Source organism: Sphaeramia orbicularis, chromosome 19 (genome assembly GCF_902148855.1).
Source record: "Sphaeramia orbicularis chromosome 19, fSphaOr1.1, whole genome shotgun sequence".
NCBI classification, from domain to species: Eukaryota; Metazoa; Chordata; class Actinopteri; order Kurtiformes; family Apogonidae; genus Sphaeramia; species Sphaeramia orbicularis.
This window is the reverse complement of record NC_043975.1, coordinates 4,717,838-4,726,108: the sequence shown is the minus strand read 5'-3', so window position 1 is coordinate 4,726,108 and position 8,271 is coordinate 4,717,838. Positions and strand designations below refer to the sequence as shown.

The 8,271-nt window shown below is 32.9% G+C and overlaps 1 pseudogene; it reads right to left on the bottom strand.

Moving 5' to 3' along the window:
- Nucleotides 1–8,271, bottom strand: part of LOC115410663 (melanopsin-A-like) — a 62,246-nt pseudogene that overhangs the window by 5,749 nt on the left and 48,226 nt on the right.

Here is an 8,271-nt window from a genome sequence, read left to right as displayed (position 1 = left end):
AAAATCAGCCATTTTTTGGTCTGTTTTTCCATTTCTGTCGGGTAGTAACTTTCCTTTTTGTTATTAGAAAGAAAACAATTTCGTTTTAAATTTGGTTTATCTGTTCTGACACTGAAAAACAAAAACACCTTGAAATACAATTTTAATTCATCTATTTTACAACAAAAATCTATTAACCACTAGCTTTTCTTTTGTTACCAAAAGATACACTGACCGAAAATGGGATTGGCCATGTGATTTCAGTTTTGATATTAAAAAATGAGAAATTACTTGTATTTAATTTTTTGTTTTAAAATCGATAAATGGAAAAGAGTTTGCATCCTGTTGTTTGTCATAAAAAAAACAAAAAAAAAAGACTCAAAAGCAGAGTTTACCCATAATATGTACTGAGGAAATACCAAACCCATGAACTCATTCAGGTGTTTTTACCAGTGGAGCTCCTTTTAAACCTACATGACTTATTCTGGGGTCGTTAACGGTGCACGACTCATTACAGGTCACATGTTATGTTTTTATAGACATGTGAAATTTTGCCCATTATAAGTAAATGGGGGAAAAAAAAGAATTTAAAACTCATTAAATTTTTTTTTTTAACTTTGACCTACTTTTCCCAAAATGTAATCACATCTATTCTGGGTCACTGGCAATCTATAAACTCAATTTGGTATGAATTCAACCAATAGTTTTGCTGCTAGAGTGTTAACAAACAAACAAACAAACAAACAAACAAACAGACAAACAAATGGTTCCAGACACAACAAACCCCGCCCCTCGCACGTGTAGTATCTTATTTTGTCATCGATCCAGCTGATGTCATCATGTCCATGCATGTGCTGATGTCATCATATCAGTTACCTCTATATATGTGACAAGTTTGAAGGACATTGAAACAAAACTGATGTTTTCATAGACATTTGAAATTTCACCTATTACAAATATATGAAAAAAAAAAGATTTTAAAAATTCAGTACCAATTTTTTTTAACTCTGACCTTTTCCCAAAATGTAATCACATCTATTTTGGGTCAATGGCAATCTATAAACCCAACTGAAAAAGAAAAACGCCTTGAAATTCAAATTTAATTCTTCTATTTTAAAACAAAAATCAATTAACCAGTAGTTTTTCTTTTGTTTCTGAAAGGAAAATCCAATGACCAAAAGATTCACTGATGGAAATTGGATTGGCCATCTGAAATGAAAAACGGAAAACGACTTGTATTTAGGTTTTTGTTTTAAAATCAGTAAACGAAAAATGGAAAAGTTTGTATCCTGTTGTTTGTCATAAAATCGAGAAAAAACAAACAAACAAACAAAAAAAACTAAAACGCACAGAGTTTACCTATAATATGTACTGAGGAAATACCAAATCCATGAACTCATTCAGGTGTTTTTACCAGTAGAGCTCCTTTTAAACCTACATTAATTAGTCTTTGGTCGTTAACTCATCGCATGACTCATTACAGGTCACATGGTCCATTCGTAGCAGTCACCTCTGACAGCAGCGCTCTACCACCTCTGTTCAGTCTTTCCATGTCAGGCTGGTGTCAGCTCATTCAACACCAGTCCTCCAGCTCCTCTGTCATCAATATTATTACTCAACACCTGTGAACAATGAGGAAACCCAGACTTTTTATCCTGTAGCCACGTTTTCACACCCGAACCTCCGCTGACGGGTTGTGTTGTGGTCGCCCTCTGCTGTCAATACAGACGTGAGCGGATCGGACATGACATCTGTGTCAGAAAAAGTAAATATAGACCGACTGAGTCCTGCAAATGACGACTGAACGGAAGAGGAGATGGAAAAGTCTGGAAGAAGTTGGACTGATAGAAGAGCTTTCACATAGATAAGATAAGATAAGATAAGATAAGATAAGATAAGATAAGATAAGATAAGATAAGATAAGGTTTCACATTCAGCCCAATTTGATCTCCAGCGGGCCAAACCATTAAAATATTAGCATAATAACCTATAAATAATGACAGTTTCAAGCTTTTTTCTTTTTTTTAGAGTAATAAAAATATCAAATAATGAAAATATTTACATTTACAAACAATCCTTTCACAAAAAAACTGAAAAAAAAAAAAAGTGCAGTTTTATCAGTATTATGCCTCAGCTTATCATTTGTGCATGTGTGTTACACACGATGTTCTTCAAACATTTGGAAACAGGCATAATGTTGTCAAAATGTTTAAGGTTGGAATTAAAATTAGAATAATTTCTACAATATTGTGTCAGCGTATTATTAACACAACTTACAGATCAGATCTGCAAATGCACAAAACATTTAGTAACAGCAAGAATCTTCTTCAAATTGCTTCACTTTCAGGTTGTTCACATTTTATTGTTAAAAGGTTATTATGCTATTATTATTATTATGCTTTTTTTTTATTTTATTTATTTATTTATTTATTTTACTTTAGATCACATTGGGCTGAATGTGGCCTCTGAACTAAAACTAGTTCGACACCTTTGACTGTTAATATCTTCAGTGTTATTTTTGCACTTTGCTAAATCATGCCACAGGCCGGACTGGACCCTCTGGATGGCTGGTTTTGGCCCATGGGCCACATATTTGACACCTGTGATATATCTGTTGATGGGTAAATTAAATATAAAAAATATATGGAATGGAATACAGTTCATGTAAATACATGGTTTTATAACATCTGTCAGTAGATAGAATACAGTCCTTACTTTTAGGTCTTTTAGCGCTGGTCGTGGACGGGGGGGGGTCTGGTCCACTCTGACAGCTGCCGGTAAATGTGTGGACGGTCGGACACCCATGTCCGACATGGAGATGTCCTCGGGCTCGGTCAGACTCTGGACAGTGAGGACATGGACATGGACGTTCAGAGCTTTAGGAACAGTGTTCAGGGTTCAGAAGCAAAGGTTAAAGGTCAACTGGCCTTACCCACCCTGGAGGGAAACTCTGCATTTGACCCATAATACACACACACACACACACACACACACACACACACACACACACACACACACACACACACACACACAGTACCTAGCATTAGCATTAGCATCAGTTAGCAATAAGCAAAAATAACCCAGTTAAGCTTTTGAGATGTGGTGTCTTTACAATTACCACCATTTGTAGACACATAATGGTCTGAAACGAGGTGAAAATGTAGCTTTTTTTTTGTTTTTTTTTCTTTCTTTGTTGACCTTTACAGCTGCAAAAATGAGAAATTATTACACATTTTAATCATGAAACAGTATTTTTGCACCAGTTTGTGTCTTTTTTGCAACAGTTTTTGTGGAAATGTTATTTATGAAAAGGAACAGAAGAATTTCTCTCCATTTGTTCCTCTTTTATGGTTTTATGTCACAAAAACTGATTGACACTGTGAAAATTACATGAATTCGTACAGTTCTAATGGAAAATACAATAATAAAAGTACAATCTGAAGCTTCAGTGTGACCTGACCTGAGAAATTATGAGAAAATTTAAGCATGAAACAGTATTTTTGCACCAATTTGGTTCTTTTTTTGCAATGAAAAAATTAAAAATGTAATGCACAACAGACCTATTCCTATGAAATTTGGTTTGCACTTTGTCAAGATACTTTTCTTTATGTTTGTTCTTCTTGTGCACATGTAAATAAGGTTTTATGTCATAAAAACTGAGATTTTTACAGATTGAAACTGTGAAAATTAGATGAATTCATGTGGTTCTAATGGAAAATACAATGAAACAGTTCAATCTGAAGGTTTACTGTGACCTTTACAGCTGCAAAAATGAGAAATTATTTGACATTTTAATCATGAAACAGTATTTTTGCACCAATTTGTTGTAAATGTAGCTTTTTAATGATAAAAACCAAACCTGCTGTTGCATCACGTCTATAATCCACACACAAAGTTTCAGAAAATGCTCTATATAGACGTGTTCTGTGTATTTTCATTACAACAAACCTACAAACTAATGGATGTCCGGGATGGAATGTGTTGAAGTCATCTATTAAAGAAACTTTTTCTAGAGTTGAAAAGTTAAGTTCTTTTTGTGACCTTTTCCAAGTGACTGATGGGGTTTGGCTGAAGTGAATAATAATAATGTTAACGCTGTTTAAAGGAAAGAAAAACTGCAAAAACAGGCTTTGGTTCAGGCTCTTAAAAGCCTCGATAGAATCTGACATGACAGCGGAAAAGAAAAACTAAAGCAGATTTTCCTCCAGGAATAAAAAAAGTCAAACAATTTCGCCGACAAACGGGAACTAGTCTGAGGTTTAAGTACCATGGGACGACTGGAAGTGACTGGGCTCCGGACAAAGGTCAAACATCCACAGAAACAGAACCAAAGTGACACAGACTTTTACATGTAACGTAACATGAATTCATGAGGTTCTAATGGAAAATACAGCAAAACAGTTCAATCTGAAGGTTTACTGTGACCTTTACTGCTGCAAAAAGGACACATTATTAGACGTTTTAAACATGAAACAGTATTACTGCACCAATTTGTGTCTTTTTCTGCATCAGTTTTTATTGGAAATGTTATTTATGAAAAGGAACAGAAGAATTTCTCTACATTTGTTCCTCTTTTATTGTTTTATATCACAAAAACTGAGGTTTTTACAGATTGAAACTGTGAAAATTACATGAATTCATACAGTTCTAATGGAAAATACAGCAATAAAAGTACAATCTGAAGCTTCAGTGTGACCTTTACAGCGGCAAAAATAAGAAATTATTAGACATTTTAAGCATGAAACAGTATTTTTGCACTAATTTGTGCCTTAACATAAGATAAAAATTCAAAAGATAATGTGCCTATTCCTCTAAAAATGTGCTTTTTTTAAAAAAAAAAAACAACATTTTTGTCTACCTTTCTTCTTCTCGTCCACATGTAAACAGGGCTTTATGTCACAAAAACTGAAGTTTTCACAGCTGGAAACTGACAAATGTTAAAGTTACATGAATCAGTGTGGTTCTAATGGAAAATAAAGCAAAACAGTTTGATCTGAAGGTTTACTGTGACCTTTACAGCTGCAAAAAGGACTAATTATTGAACATTTTAAACATGAAACAGTATTTTTGCACCAATTTGTGTCTTTTTTTTTTGTATCTTTTTTAATCGGAAATGTTATTTATAAAAAGGAACAGAAGAATTTCTCTACATTTGTTCCTCTTTTATGGTTTTATGTCACAAAAACTGAGATTTTTACGATTGAAACTGTGAAAATAACATGAATTCGCACAGTTCTAATGGAAAATACAGCAATAAAAGTACAATCTGAAGCTTCAGTGTGACATTTTAATCATAAAACAGTATTTTTGCACCAATTTGTGTCTTAACATAAGGTGAAAATTACAAAGATAATGTTCCTATTCCTCTAAAAATGTGCTTGTATTTTTTTAAAACATGTTTTTCTCTACATTTGTTCAGGGTTTTATGTCATGAAAACGGAGATTTTTAGATTGAAACTGATAAATGTAAAAATGTAGGACTAATTATTAGACATTTTATACATGAAACACTATTTTGGCACCAATTTGTGTCTTAGTGTAAGATGTAAATTAAAAATGATAATTTTCTTATTCCTCTAAAAATGTGCTTGTATTTTTTAAAACATATTTTCTCTACATTCGTTCTTCCCGTCCACATGTGAACAAGGTTTTATGTCACAAAAACTGACATTTTTACAGATTGAAACTGACAAACGTGAAAATTACATGAATTCATATAGTTCTAATGGAAAATACAGTAATAAAAGTACAATTTGAAGATTTACTGTGACCTTTACAGCTGCAAAAATGAGAAATTAATGGATGTTTTAATTGTGAAACACTATTTTTGCACCAATTTTTGTCTTTGCATCAGTTTTATTTATGAAAAGGAACATGAGAATTTTTCTACATTTGTTCCTCTTGTCTAAACGTAAACAGGGTTTTATGTCACAAAAACTGAGACTTTTACGTACAGAAACTGTGAAAATTAGATCAATTTGTACAGTTATACGGAAAAACACAGCAATAACAGTATAATCTGAAGCTTCAGTGTGACCTTTACAGCTGCAAATATAAGAAATTATTATACATTTTAAACATGAAACAGTATTTTTGCACCAATTTGTGTCTTTTTTTGCAATTAAAAAATTAAAAATATAATGCACAACAGACCTATTCCTATGAAATTTGGTTTGCACTTTGTCAAGATACTCTTCATGTTTGTTCCTGTTTTCTACATGTAAATAAGGTTTTATGTCATAAAAATTTTACAGATTGAAACTGAAAAAGGTGAAAACTACATGAATTAATGTTGTTATAATTGAAAGTACAATGAAACAGTTCAATCTGAAGGCTTACTGTGACCTTTACAGCTGTAAAAAGGACAAATGATTCGACATTTTAATCATGAAATAGTATTTTGGCACCAATTTGTGTCTTAGCATAAGATGAAAAATTAAAAATATAATGCATAACTAACCTAAAATTTGGTTTGCATTTTGGAAAAGATATTTTTCCCTATGTTTGTTCTTCTCGTCCACATGTGAACAAGGTTTTATGTCACGAAAACAGAGTTTTACAGATTGAAACTGGCAAATGTGAAAATTACATGAATTCATACAGTTTAATGGAAAATACAGCAATAAAAGTACAATCTGAAGCTTCTCTGTGACCTTTACAGCAGCAAAAAGGATAAATTATTTGACAATTTAAGCATGAAACCCATTTTTTGCACCAATTCGGGTTTTTTATCATCAAAAAAATTTTTAAAAAACAGACCGATTTCTTTAAAAATCGTGTTTATATTTTGCAAAACATAACTGAAAACTACAGAAAACCAGCATTTGAACTGAATTTATATTCATTAGTGACTCTGGTTAAAGTTTCACTGCTTTTATTTTGAAGGTAATTGAAGTTTTCGGTCAGATGAGTTGTTTTGTTGTTTATCTGTGGGTTTGTTTTTGTTTGTTCCTGTTATTAATCCACTTCACTAAGACACAGACTCTTAGAACAAATAGAAAATGGCCTTATTTCGGGTCCAGACCAAAATAAAATAAACGTGGCTTCTTTAATCAGCGTTCTGTACAGCTGACGAGGGGTCGAAGGTGGTTTTATGTGGGACATGTCCTATATGGAACATTTCCGTCTCTCTTTAATCATCTTATTTCCCAGAAAAAACGCCGTAACGCCACATGTGGACACGTATGTGAAGACAGAGCAGCAGGTCGGGTTCCCTGAGGACTCCATTACACTGGGTCTGGACACTAATCCACTAATCTACCACTTTCAGACTTAATCCACGGCCTGCGTGACCTGACCTCGGGTTTTACTGAACCGCACTGGTTGGCTAACGATGAACTCGGATCCTGGAGGAGTCTGAAAACCATCTGCATCTGTCTGTGCATCAACTATAAACCGTCACATCCACCATGTTTCACCCACTGGACCCAGTTTACAGGAAGATTTAACCAAAAAAACTGAACTGAAGACAAAGACGCAAAGAATTAACCTGTTCATCCACTGACCCTGTAAATCCATGTCAATAATTGGTGTAAAATACAGTTCTTCCTCTTTTCATGGTCATCAGATATGACCCATTTGGATGTTCAGAGGCTCTGTAGTTACCGTGGAAACACCGTCATCTTCTACAACATTGATTCACCAGTAAAACCCATAGAGTTGGATCAATGACAGTGGATGGACACACTGGGTTTATGTTCAATTAATGATAGATTTGCTTAAAAAAAAAAAAAAAAGACAAATTTAAATAGAATCCAGGTGAATTTTCCCTGGGATTATAAAGTCATAAATTTGTAAGAAAAGAAGATACAAAAATCTTGATGATGATGATAATACAAATATTATTATTACTGTTGTTATTTTTTGATATATGGTGAAAATGTGTGAGAAAAGTTAAATATTTCTAAGATTTTAAATGATTTTACAAAATATTTTAGCGTCTAAATATTATATGTCGGCCCTTTAAACTCTAATATAATTTTGGCCTTTAATAGAGCGAGTCGAGGGAAGGTTAAAATTTGGTCAAAAAAATTAAATTACAATAATCTACACCTAACTTATACTTTACTTATAATTACTTATATTTTCAGGAAAATGTATTTTGAACTGAGAAAAAAATTGTGAAAAAAAAAAAAAAAAATTAGAGGAGTTTTCTGAGTGTGAGTGTTTGTAAAGTGACAGTTTTGTGCTGTCATTCTGGGTTCATTTGATAAACTCTAATAAAGAAACGACATTTATTCCAAATACATTGATATTTGACTATTATATTATTTATGTCATATTCTAAACACA